The sequence below is a fragment of the Triticum dicoccoides genome, chromosome 3A, assembly GCF_002162155.2.
Source record: "Triticum dicoccoides isolate Atlit2015 ecotype Zavitan chromosome 3A, WEW_v2.0, whole genome shotgun sequence".
Taxonomy (NCBI): domain Eukaryota; kingdom Viridiplantae; phylum Streptophyta; class Magnoliopsida; order Poales; family Poaceae; genus Triticum; species Triticum dicoccoides.
Window position 1 is genome coordinate 40,171,551 of NC_041384.1, and position 14,137 is coordinate 40,185,687.

At 47.9% G+C, this 14,137-nt stretch overlaps 1 pseudogene; it reads left to right on the forward strand.

Moving 5' to 3' along the window:
* The first annotated feature begins 2,600 nt into the window (after positions 1-2,600).
* Positions 2,601-2,739, forward strand: LOC119273838 (annotated as a pseudogene).
* Positions 2,740-14,137: the final 11,398 nt, after the last annotated feature.

Sequence of the window (14,137 nt, forward strand, 5' to 3'; positions counted from 1 at the left end):
GTGCATCCGTTGCATGGCAATCCCTACTCACTGACATTGATATCTATTGATGAGCATCTCCATAGCCCGTTGATACGCCTAGTTGATGTGAGACTATCTTCCCCTTTTTGTCTTCTCCACAACCACCATCCTATTCCACCTATAGTACTATGTCCATGGCTCACGCTCATGTATTGCGTGAAGATTGAAAAAGTTTGAGAACATCAAAAGTATGAAACAATTGCTTGGCTTGTCATCGGGGTTATGCATGATTTATATACTTTGTGTGCTGAAGATAGAGCATAGCCGGACTATATGATTTTGTAGGGAAAACTTTCTCTGGCCATGTTATTTTGAGAAGACATGATTGCTTTGTTAGTATGCTTGAAGTATTATTATATTTAGGTCAATATTAAACTTTTTATTGAATCTTTCGGATCTGAATATTCATGCCACAATAAAGAAAATTACATTGAGAATTATGCTAGGTAGCATAGCATCAAAAATTCTGTTTTTATCATTTACCTACTCGAGGACGAGCAGGAAATTAAGCTTGGGGATGCTTGATACGTCTCCAACGTATCTATAATTTTTGATTGTTCAATGCTATTATATTATCTGTTTTGGATGTTTAATGGGCTTTAATATACCTTTTTATATTATTTTTGGGACTAACCTATTAACCAAAGGCCCAGTGTAAATTGCAATTTTTTGGCTATTTCGGTGTTTCGCAGAAAAGGAATATCAAACGGAATCCAAACGGAATGAAACCTTTGGTAGAGTTATTTTTGGAAACAAACATGATCTAGAAGACTTGGAGCGACGTCAAGAAAGAAGGGAGGAGGCCACGAGGCAGGAGGGCGCGCCCCCCACCCTCGTGGGCCCCTCGCAGCTCCACTGACGTACTTCTTCCTCCTATATATACCGATATACGCCGAAAACATCCAGAGCACCACGAAACCCTATTTCCTCTGCCGCAACCTTATGTATCTGTGAGATCCCATCTTGGGGCCTTTTTCGGCGCTCCGCCGGAGGGGGAATCAATCACGGATGGCTTCTACATCAACACCATAGCCTCTCCGATGATGTGTGAGTAGTTTACCACAGACCTTCGGGTCCATAGTTATTAGCTAGATGGCTTCTTCTCTCTCTTTGGATCTCGATACAAAGTTCTCCTTGATTCTCTTGGAGATCTATTCGATGTAATTCTTTTTGCGGTGTGTTTGTCGAGATCCGATGAATAGTGGGTTTATGATCAAGATTGTCTATGAACTTAATACTCTAGATGCATGCTAGATAGCAGTCGATGTGTGGAGTAATAGTAGTAGATGCAGAATCGTTTCGGTCTACTTGTCACGAACGTGATGCCTATATACATGATCATGCCTAGATATTCTCATAACTATGCGCTTTTCTATCAATTGATCGGTAGTAATTTGTTCACCCATAGTAGAATTTGCTATCTTGAGAAAAGCCACTAGTGAAACCTATGGCCCCCGGGTTTATCTTCCATCTTATTATTTTCCTATCAACTAGCTATTTTTAGCGCCGTTTATTTGGCAATCTTTATTTACCAATCTATATCATAAAAATACCAAAAAAAATTATCTTATTATCTCTATCAGATCTCACATTCGTAAGTGATCGTGAAGGGATTGACAACCCCTTTATCGCGTTGGTTGCGAGGTTCTTGTTTGTTTGTGCAGGTACTAGGCGACTTGCATGTAATATCCTACTGGATTGATACCTTGGTTCTCAAAAACTAAGGGAAATACGACGCTACTTTGCTGCATCACCCTTTCCTCTTGAGGGGAAAACCAACACATGCTCAAGAGGTAGCACTAGGCTGTCCTGTGCGCCAATGTGGTTGTCATAGGAGTAGGATTCTTTTCTTGTTATTCTCTCTTATCCCTCCTGTAAAACCTCCAGTATTATCTCTTCGGTTGTAACCTATGAGAGATGGGTCTCTCCCAATCAATATAAACACCACACGGCCCTCTGTATCAGGGTAGAGACGCTTACATAAACTAACATGGTAATCAGAGCCTCCCTCTTCCTCATCTAGCGATCATCATCTCCATCCTATCACCCACACCAATTTTTTTCGCCCGCACCCTTCCCATCCTCCCATCTCCGGCACCATGGCCTCCTCCAGTCAACTCCTCTCCACTGGCCTGAACAACACCATCTCCAAGCCTCTCACATGTACCAACTACATCCTCTGGCGAGCCCAAGCTCCCTCCTAGATCATGGGAGCATGGCTATATGGGGACCTTGATGAAACCCTACCCGAGCCACCTAAAACCGTCACCACCAAATCCTCGGACGGGAAGGATTAGATTGGTCCGAACCCCGCCCATACCCCATGTCTCATTCAAGATCAACAAAGCGTGGCCTACTTGCTCTGTAACCTTTCCAAAGAAGTCCTGGTGCAAGTTGCTTCCCTCGAGACTTCTCACGCCATCTGGTCTGCCCTGGCAAACATGTTCTCAGCCCAATCCAAGTCTCGCATCAACAACTGCCGTATTGCCCTCTCCAATGCCCAGAAGGGTTCCCTCAGCGCCGCCGCCTATTTTGGGTAGATGCGGGCGCTGTCTAATGAACTCGCGGCAGCAGGAAAACCCATCGGTGAAGATGAACTCATCTCCTTCATCATCGCCGGTCTCGACATGGAATACCAGCCCATCATCTCTGCTCTCGATGTGCGAACTGATCCTGTCTCCATCGATGAACTCTTTGGCATGATCTCCAACTTCGATCAGCGCGTCGAGCTATTCCAAGGAACTGGTCCCAGCACCTTCAAATCTTCTGCCAACGCCTCCTATCGAGGTCGCGGGCCTCCAAAACCCTCCCAGAACCCTTCCAAGGGTGGTGGTGGTGTGGGGGGGGGGCTATCATGGCATCTAAAACTGTTCATATAACTTGCCATGTTTGCATGGATGCCACATTATTTTCCATGCATCTTTGGCCAAAGTTCAGTAAGGGAGTTATGTTCTGTGTGTTTAGAACTAGCATGCCATGCCTTTGTTTGCCATGATATGTTCCTGTAGCATGTTTTTTGCTTGCTCTAAACATTGCTTATGGTGCTGTTTTGACATCTTAGTATTTTCTCTAAGTCTATGAAACTGATATCTTTTGCATGTTTGCCATGCTATTTTGAGCTTGTTCTAGTGAGAACTAGCAGGAGCTTAGTGTTCATGATTTGTAGAGCTGTCACAACCTAGCTAGTCATGCATTAGAGTGTTGCATCATGTTTACTCTTCCATCAGAAATTTGAAATGGGGATGACAGAACCCCCAGTCCCCTCTGAAACCAACTAGGGTTACTAAAATAATTTTTCAATGAACCTGAAATGCCCTTCTAAAATGCCCATCATTTTTGTCTTGGTTCAGAACCTCTGCCAAAAATGGTGCACATTTTCCTAGGCCATCCTAGGGTTTTTGAATTAAATCATAAATATTAGAATTTGGGCATTTAAAATAATATAAAATATTTAAATGCTCAAATATCTCCAAACTAAAATGTTTCATGTTGGAAATAATCCAACTATGGGCCAGGAATAGTTTGGTGATTTTTGAACTTGCCTAGGTATTTTATTTAATTCAACAAAGTTGCAGATATATTAAATAAAACAGAAACAGAAATAAAAAGGGGGAAAACTTACCTGGGCTCCTCCACTGTGCGGCCCAGCCAGCTGGCCGGCCCAGCCAGCAGCCGGCCCAGCCCACCACTGCAGCTCTCCGTCGTCTTCCTCCCCTCGCCCCGAAGCTGCTGCGTGCTCGCGCGCGCACGGCCGCGCGGCCACCTCCTGCTTGCCGACGAGCTCCTGGCCGCGTGGACGACTCCCGCAGGTCGTCCCGATCCCCCCTGCTCTCTCTCACTCTCCCCCGGCTCTCCCCTCCTCTCCCTCGCTCTCTCTCTCACACGGCCGAACACCACCGTCGCCGCCGTTCGCATAGCAGCCATCTCCGGCCACCCCTCGCTCCCCCGACTAGCTCAGGAGCTCCGCCTCGACTCCCTCTTCCTCCCCACCACTCCACAGCTCCCCGGAAGCCCTGCATCGCTGCCACGTCGCCGTTCCCCTCTTCGGGCTCCGATCATCGTCGCCGTCGAATTCGTCGTCTCCAGCGCGTCCCCGAGCCCGCTAACCACCTCTGCAGCCCCGCGGTGAGCCCCCGGATCGTTTCCCCCTTCTCCCCTGGTCTCTTTCGACCTCTAGGCCCTAGCCCCACCTTGGCCGAGAGCTCCACGCCGCTGGTGATGTCGCCGTCGTGGCCACGGTCACCGTAGCACCAAACCGAGCACACCATCGTGCTCCACACCTCACTAGGAGCACGTAGCGCGCACTAACGCCTCCCCAAGCCCCCTGCAACGTCGATTCCGACCGCACCCGAACTCCGGCAGCCGCAGCCGAGCTCGCCGCCGTCAACTCCGGCCACCCCGAGCCCAACCACCACCACCAATAGTCGCGGCTCAACCTCAGCAACACGTAGATGCCTTCCGCCGTCCATTTGGTTGCCGGAATGGCAAAAAGCACTTTCGCCGCCGTCTCGGGCCTCGCCGGCGTCATGTCGCCGGTGGGGTTTGACCTGTCCGACCTGAGGTTTGACCCCCCAGGGTCACTGACGTGTGGGCCCTGTCGGACAGGTAGTTAGTTAGTACTAATTACCGTTAGTCAACCCCCCCTGACACTGACAGTGGGCCCCAGCGCCACTAATCCCTAATTAGGATTAATTTAAACCTGTTAAACCCCCCCTGTCACTGACATGTGGCCCCCACACGTCAGGTTTGACTCCAGCCAGCCGCAGTTGACCACTGACGTCATGCTGACGTCATGCTGGCGCAATAATTATAATTTCTGGATTTAATTTAAATCAGGAAATTCCAGAATATTATTTAAACTTCAAAAATTCATAACTTTTATCCTGTAACTCCAAATTGGACAAATTATATATGAAAAATGATCAGAAAAATCCAATCTATCCATCTGTACTATTCTCATGCATGATCAAACAAGTTAAATTGATGTTTTAAGCAGAACAAGGAAAAACACTTTAAAAGGCCATATTTGAATTTGAAATTTGAATCCTTGATTCAAATTTGTTCAAACCCTTCTGGTTTTAGTTGCATTAGCCCAATACACTCATATTGCCATGTTTCATGCATGCATCATATTGTTGCACATTGTTTGGTGATGTTTGTGTATCGGTGTTCTCTGCGGCAGGTTCTGTCCCCGAGGAGTACCGTGATTACCCTAACGAAGAACCGTATCAGTGCATCGAACCATCAGGCAAGCAACCAACCATTTGATCATATCGATACAATCCCATGTTCTCGCTCCTGCTCTCTTTTACTGCATTAAGACAACGCGATTCAAACTGCTGTGTGCTACGGTAGTTGAACCCATTTCCTCTGCATGACCTGTCATTGCCACAGTAACTAGATGAAAGCCACTAGCATGTGTAGGAGTTGCTTGAGCCATATGTATGTGTTGTTCCTACCTTGCTATGCCTGCTATGCTTAGAGTCGTGTCAGGTCTGGTTCATCTGGGTGATGGGCTGGAGTGAAATGATTATGTCGGTAATGAGAGTGGTGTGGTGAACACGATTTGGTAAAGGTATCGATGAAAGGCCATGTAGGAGTACATGGTGGGTTGTTTCATTGAAGCCGACCTTAAGCACTGAGATCTGTATGTGTGATTTAAGAATCAGCTACTACCATGCATTGGGCCCGAAACCAATGGACCCTCTCGGCTTCTTATTCACCCTAGTTCTCCGTCCAGGAGTTGCAAGTAGTTTCTGGTGTTTGTAGCCTACTGGAGGCCATGGATAGCGCTGACCGTAGGGGTGGGCTGTGATGCGGTAGGTACGTGGCCGGGTGTACTGAATACCCGTTAGGTATCTCGGGAACCCTGTTCACATCGTTCGGGGCCGTATGGGAAACCTCGGCCGGACTCCCTGCGGATGGAACCTGAATAGGCGATAAACCTGGACTGGAGGCTTAGGTGATTAGGTAGGTCGTGGCCGACACCCACGTTGGGCTTCGCTTGAAGGTTGCCGAGTACATGTCGTGTAAACGACGGTAAGTGGTGAGAGCGTGTATGAAGAAGTACCCCCTGCAGGGTTAACATGATCTATTCGAATAGCCGCGTCCGCGGTAAAGGACTACTTGGTTGCCTATACAGTTCATAGACAAGTAAATGGAAACTGTTAAAAGTCTCAAGATAAGTGTGAGTGCCGAGGATGGCTCTTCCGTAGGAAGACGGAGGTGGATCCTCGGTAGTGTATTGAAGTGGTGAGTAGTGGACTCGTGTGCGCAAAACCATTTCAAGTTGGAGTATCGTAGGTTAGCCTAGCCAAGAGTCAAAGCTGGCTTGCTGCAACAACTCCACCAACCCTTCTTGATACTATGCATGTATGTAGGATCTGATGTAAGTCTTGCTGAGTACCTTTGTACTCATGTTGCTATAATCTACATTTTTACAGAAGACGCTGCAACCCCTTCTGATGGGTTCTATGTAGACGTTGACATCAACGAGTAGGCTAAAGACCCAGGTGGTGACCCTGAGCTTGTGAAGGACCACGTAGTATAGCTAGGCTTTCCAAGCCTCTTTTATTTTACTAGTTGTTTGTACTCAGACAAGTTACTTCCGCTGCTGGTTTGTATGACTGTATGACTTGTATGTGGGGTCGTGAGACCCGTACCTTTGTGTATGTTATGTATGGCTCACTGAGCCTTAAATAAAGTACTTGTGTCATAGAGTCATGTTGTGATGCTTCGTTGTATTTGCACATATCGAGCATATTGTGTGTATGATTGAAATGCTTGGTATGTGTGGGATCTGACTATCTAGTTGTTTATCTTTGGTAGCCTCTCTTACCGGGAAATGTCTCCTAGTGTTACCGCTGAGCCATGGTAGCTTGCTACTGCTCTGGAACACTTAGGCTGGCCGGCATGTGTCCTTCCTCGTTCCTGTGTCTGTCCCTTCGGGGAAATGTCACGCTTTGAGTACCGGAGTCCTGTTAGCCCGCTACAGCCCGGTTTACCGGAGTCCTGCTAGCCCAGTGCTACAGCCCGGACCCACTTGCTGATGACCGACACGTTCGAAGCTGGGTCATGGATGCCTGTCCCTGTAAGTCTGTGCCACTTTGGGTTTACGACTAGTCATGTCAGCCCGGGCTCTTTATCATATGGATGCTAGCGACACTATCATATACGTGAGCCAAAAGGCGCAAACGGTCCCGGGAAAAGGTAAGACGACACCCGTGGGGATACCGTGCGTGAGGCCGCAAAGTGATATGAGGTGTTACCAGCTAGGTCGATGTGACATCGAGTCGGGGTCCTGACAGCGTTGGCATCAGAGCCGGACTGCCTGTAGGTTCTCCAAGCCAAACTGGTCGATGTTGAGTCTAGAAATTCTTTAGTTATATGTAGGGGAATTGTTTGTGGGTTGGAACGTAAGGCTCTTTTTACTCCTTATACCTTATGACTTTCTGATCTGAGTCAGTCCATTCTTCCACCGGGGGTTAAGGAATTAGGATCTGTTCTCTCTATCAGGATCACGAGTTACTAATCAGTAGTACCTTATAAGTTTGATGGTTACCAGCCTAGTTCAGTTCTACTACCACATTATGTTGCCAGAATGGTTTCAGAACTTTGATATGATGATGATGAGTGTGTACGAAATCCTTTGTCAAATGTCTCAAATCCTTTTTGAGCATTTACAGCTGTTATGCTACCGAAATTTGCTAGAAATTCTAATGCCTTTGCATTATGACTGTGCTTTCAGATGGCCACTCGCGACCTCAATCAAGTGGTTCGCCTGACTCGATGCCTAGATGTACCCGGCCATACTGCTAAGTTGGTCAGGGTAATGACTGAGGCTGGATACCGCTGGTATCCCGAGTACACGGTCGAAGAGCAATTCCGAGATTTTAATCAAAGCCAGTATCTCTGCACTGTCAGGATATTTCCATCTTATCCTGGATCCACCGAGCCTCTTCACTGCTCCTATGGACTCGGGGTTACTATTGAGATGGCTGTGCAGGACGCCGCCTACTCTATGATGACCATTATGCGAGTCAGGTCTGGGTTATTTCGGGACTCTGATTTCCGATATATGCCAGGATCACTTCCGGGAGTGCAAGGGTATCTCCAGGCTATCTATGCTGACCCCACTCAGGAGGATTCACGGACTCGCACCACTGCTGAGATGCTCGAGGATAAGGACCGTGAAAATCGGGCCTTAAGGCTAGAGCTCTTCAACACCCGTGCTGACCACTGGGCCACTTTGACTCGGTTCGCACCGGCGGTGCAAGCTGGATATTCAGATATGCGCGATCTCTATCCTGTGAGATCTGCTCTGCCAGACGTGATGGTTTGGCGTGATGTAGGAGGCATCACCCCACCTCGCGGTCCCCGCAGGCCACCGTTTGTTGGTCCAAGGCCTCATCCTAGCCCCTATGGTCCACAAGCTCCGCGAGACCGTCTGTTTCCAGATGATCATGTTGAGCTTCCAGGCTATGGAGGTGACTTCTACGAGGACTACTACGGATCGGTCTGAGTTAGGGGTAGTATCACTAGTTCGCACTAGCTGTGTCGTCTATCGTCCCGCGTGACTCGTGGGATATGACCTAGTTTGTACTCCTTCCGGAGGTGTAGAAAAATAATGTATAGGAGCTTGGAATGCCTCCGATGAGATGTAATCCTCTTTTCACCGTAATAGTACTTTGTTTGGTCTTGTACTAAACCCTGTATGGTGTGTATGACGATGGAATAAAAGAAGCAGTTTCTGTATCTACCATGTCATACGGATGATCATCTTGCATTCCGGGTTATTTCTTACATTATGAATCCTATGTCGGAATTTTACCATCCTGACTAAATCATTGTCTTGTTTACCTAGGATGGTCAACACGCGCGCTAACCCTGCTTCTCAAGAGCAGGCCGAAGGCAGTGAAGCCAGGGATGTAAATCTGCCTCATCCTCCTTCACTAGCCGAGGTGATGATGGAAGCTGAGAGAAACAAGCGGGAGACAAACCGTTTGTTGGAGCGTATTGAACAGAATACAGCACACCATCAGAGGGCTAACGTGGTGTCACTCAGTGATTTTATCAAATTGCATCCACCCACGTTCCACCACTCTGTCGAGCCTCTCGACGCTGATGACTGGCTTCGCAGTATCTCTCACAAACTGCGTTCCGCGCTGGTAGCGGAGGCTTACAAGGTCACCTTTGCTGCATATCATCTTGAAGGCCCCGCCAGTCTATGGTGGGAGAATTATGGAGCTATGCGCCCAGCGGGCCATGTCACTACTTGGGCTGAATTCAGCGAGGCTTTCCGTGAACATCACATTCCGGAGGGTCTCATGGACCGTAAACGTGAAGAATTTTGCAGTTTCACCCAAGGCCGACTTTCTGTGGATGCCTATAGCAGGGAGTTTGGTAATCTCGCCCGATATGCAACTGAGGAAGTTTCTACTGACGCCAAGAAGCAAGCAAGGTTCCGTAAGGGCCTTAGTCCTGAGCTTCGCCGCGACCTCCGTCTGCATGAGTGCACATCTTTTTCGAAACTTGTCAACAAAGCCATCAGTGCTGAAACTGGTCAGACTGACTATGACGCAACACGCAAGCATGGACGTGATATGGGTTCCTCATCCGGTGCTGGTCCTCAGAAGCGCCGCGTGTGGGTACCCAACACCGCCCTGCCACCCAGGTTCACACCGAGGCCATCTTTCCAGGCGCCTCGCCCTGTTCAACAGTCTGCTCCAGCCAAGCCCTATGGGGGTCCAACTAACAATGCTCCTCCACGTACCAGTTCCGTGACTTGTTTCAAGTGTGGGGAATCTGGTCACTATATGCGTGAATGCCCCCAGACCAACCCCAATCAATCTGCTAAAGCTGTTGGCCGTGGCAAGCCGACAGGAAAAGTATTCCACGCCAAGCCGGTCACCGCTTCACGTGGCCATGTCAACTGTATCTCTGCCGAAGAAGCTCAAGAGGATCCCAACGTCGTTCTCGGTACGCTTCTTGTTAACTGCCACCCGGCATCTGTTCTTTTTGATACAGGAGCCTCTCATTCTTTTATATCCGAAAGTTATGCTCGTCTGCATAACGTTGCATTCTGTGACATGCCATCCACTATGGAAATCTCTACCCCTGGGTCTAGATGGCAGACCTCTAGGGTAAGTTATGGAAATGAGATCCAAGTCGACAGACTTGTTTTCCTTGCGTCTTTGATAGCCCTTAAATCTTCAAATATTAATATCATTCTGGGTATGGACTGGATGTCGGCTCATCATGCCCAAATCGATTGCTTCTCTAGGACTGTTCAACTCACCCATCCTTCGGGAAAGATAGTCAATGTCTTGACCCGAATAGCCAAGCGACAATTATATTCTCTTAACGCCAGCCCTTTGCCAGACCTTGAGGACGTTCCGGTAGTCCGTGACTTCCCGGATGTCTTTCCAGAGGAATTGCCAGGTGTTCCACCTGACAGGGATGTTGAGTTTGTAATAGACCTCATTCCAGGAACCGTTCCGATTGCTAGAAGACCTTATAAGATGGCACCCCTAGAACTAGCCGAGCTTAAGAAACAACTCGATGAGTCCTTGAAAAAGGGTTTCATCCGACCTAGCTCATCTCCGTGGGCTTGCCCCGTCCTATTCGTTAAGAAGAAGGATGGTACGGACCGGATGGTTGTAGATTACCGACCTGTCAATTTGGTCACAATCAAGAACAAATATCCGCTTCCCAGGATCAACGACCTGTACGATCAGCTCGCTGGATCCTCAGTCTTCTCCAAGATGGATTTGAGGTTGGGCTACCACCAAATCAAAATCAGAAACGGGGACATTCCTAAAACGGCCTTTGTTACTCGTTACGGCCAATACGAGTACACCGTCATGTCCTTCGGATTAACCAACGCTCCAGCCACCTTTTCTCGGTTAATGAACTCAATCTTCATGGAGTATTTGGATAAATTCGTCGTGGTTTACCTCGATGATATACTCGTCTACTCCAAGAACGAGGAAGAACATGCCGAACATCTAAGGCTAGTGTTGCAGAAACTTCGAGAGCATCGCCTTTATGCCAAATTTTCTAAATGTGAATTCTGGTTGTCAGAAGTGACCTATCTGGGTCATGTAATATCTGGTAAAGGTATTGCTGTTAACCCTGAGCGAGTTCAAGCCGTCCTTAACTGGACTCCACCTGAATCAGTCAAGCAAGTTCGGAGTTTTCTAGGCTTAGCGAGCTATTGTCGTCGCTTTGTCGAGAACTTCTCCAAGGTTGCCAAACCTCTAACCGAACTCCTCAAGAAAGATAAGAAGTTCGAATGGACCCCACAATGTGAGCACAGCTTTCAGGAACTGAAAAGACGCCTGACTTCTGCTCCCGTACTGGTACCGCCAGACTTCTCCAAGGACTTTGTTATCTACTGCGACGCCTCGCGACAAGGACTAGGTTGCATTCTTATGCAAGATCGACACGTAATTGCCTACGCTTCACGGCAATTGCACCCACATGAGGAGAATTATCCTACTCATGATCTAGAGCTTGTAGCCGTAGTCTATGCACTTAAGACCTGGCGACATTACCTCCTCGGTAATCGTTGCGAAATATTCACTGATCACCAAAGTCTGAAGTATATTTTCACCCAACCGGATTTGAATCTCAGGCAGAGACGTTGGGTTGAATTGATCACCGACTTCGACTTAGGAATAACCTACACCCCAGGGAAAGCCAACGTCATGGCTGATGCGCTAAGTCGTAAATCTTATTGTAACAACCTGATGTTACAACAAAGTCAACCGCTTCTCCATGAGGAATTTCGGAAGCTTAACCTTCATATTGTTCTTCAAGGTTTTCTCTCCACCATGGTGGCAAAACCTACCCTTACAGATCAAATTATCAAAGCACAGAAGGTAGATCCGGGAATCTCCCGCATCAAGAGGAACATTCAGAAAGGAATTGCGAATTGTTTCTCCATTAATGATCAAGGAGTCGTATACTTCGGGAATCGACTAGTAGTTCCCAAACTGCGCAACCTAAGGCGATTAATCCTTAAGGAAGCTCATGAATCTCCTCTCACTATTCATCCCGGTAGTACTAAGATGTATCAGGACCTACGCCAGAGGTTCTGGTGGACTAGGATGAAGAGAGAAATTGATCAGTATATTGCTAACTGCGACGTCTGTCATCGTGTAAAAGCAGAGCACCAACGGCCTGCTGGCACCCTTCAACCCTTAGCTATTCCTGAATGGAAATGGGATAAAATTGGTATGGATTTCATTACCGGTTTTCCCAGGACCAAGAGAGGGAATAATGCTATTTTCGTCGTGGTCGATCGTCTTTCCAAAGTAGCCCATTTCCTACCTGTTCGAGAGAGTATAACCGCTAGTCAGCTGGCAGACTTATACATCTCCCGAATAGTGTCCCTTCATGGTGTCCCTTTGGAAATTAACTCGGATCGAGGAAGTCTTTTCACCTCTCGATTTTGGGAAAGTTTCCAAAATGCTATGGGAACCCGTCTTTCCTTTAGCACCGCTTTCCACCCTCAGTCGAGTGGTCAAGTGGAACGCGTCAACCAAATTCTAGAAGACATGCTTCGAGCCTCTGTTATCTCATTCGGAATGGATTGGGAGAAGTGCCTTCCATTTGCCGAATTCGCTTATAACAACAGCTATCAATCTAGCTTGGGTAAAGCCCCTTTTGAAGTTCTCTATGGACGACGATGTCGAACACCCCTTAACTGGTCAGAGACCGGGGAAAGACAATTCTTTGGCCCGGATATGATTCAGGAAGCAGAAGAACAAGTTCGTATCGTTCGTGAAAAGTTGAAAACAGCCCAATCCCGTCAAAAGAGTCAATATGACCGAAAACATAAGGCTATGACTTTCGAGGTTGACGAGAAGGCTTATCTTCGGGTCACCCCTCTGAAGGGAACCCATCGTTTCGGTATCAAAGGCAAATTGGCTCCTCGTTACATTGGACCTTTTCGCATTCTTGCCAAACGAGGAGAAGTTGCCTACCAGTTGGAACTACCTCCGCACCTCTCCAGAGTTCACGGTGTCTTCCACGTTTCCCAACTCAGGCGTTGCTTCTCGGATCCTGTCCGTGAAGTGGACCACGAAACGCTTGATCTCCAAGATGATCTTACATATCGAGAGTACCCCATTCGTATCCTCGATCAGGCCGAACGTACCACGCGACGTCATAATATCAAGTTTCTCAAGGTTCAATGGTCGCACCATTCTGAGGATGAAGCAACTTGGGAAAGGGAGGATCGTCTTCGACTCGAGTACCCCGCCTTCTTCCCGGAGGAACCCAAATCTCGGGACGAGATTCTTTTGAGTGGGGGTGAGTTGTCACAACCTAGCTAGTCATGCATTAGAGTGTTGCATCATGTTTACTCTTCCATCAGAAATTTGAAATGGGGATGACAGAACCCCCAGTCCCCTCTGAAACCAACTAGGGTTACTAAAATAATTTTTCAATGAACCTGAAATGCCCTTCTAAAATGCCCATCATTTTTGTCTTGGTTCAGAACCTCTGCCAAAAATGGTGCACATTTTCCTAGGCCATCCTAGGGTTTTTGAATTAAATCATAAATATTAGAATTTGGGCATTTAAAATAATATAAAATATTTAAATGCTCAAATATCTCCAAACTAAAATGTTTCATGTTGGAAATAATCCAACTATGGGCCAGGAATAGTTTGGTGATTTTTGAACTTGCCTAGGTATTTTATTTAATTCAACAAAGTTGCAGATATATTAAATAAAACAGAAACAGAAATAAAAAGGGGGAAAACTTACCTGGGCTCTGGCTGGGCCCAGCCCACCACTGCAGCTCTCCGTCGTCTTTCCTCCCCTCGCCCCGAAGCTGCTGCGTGCTCGCGCGCGCACGGCCGCGCGGCCACCTCCTGCTTGCCGACGAGCTCCTGGCCGCGTGGACGACTCCCGCAGGTCGTCCCGATCCCCCCCTGCTCTCTCTCACTCTCCCCCGGCTCTCCCCTCCTCTCCCTCGCTCTCTCTCTCTCACACGGCCGAACACCACCGTCGCCGCCGTTCGCCATAGCAGCCATCTCCGGCCACCCCTCGCTCCCCCGACTAGCTCAGGAGCTCCGCCTCGACTCCCTCTTCCTCCCCACCGCTC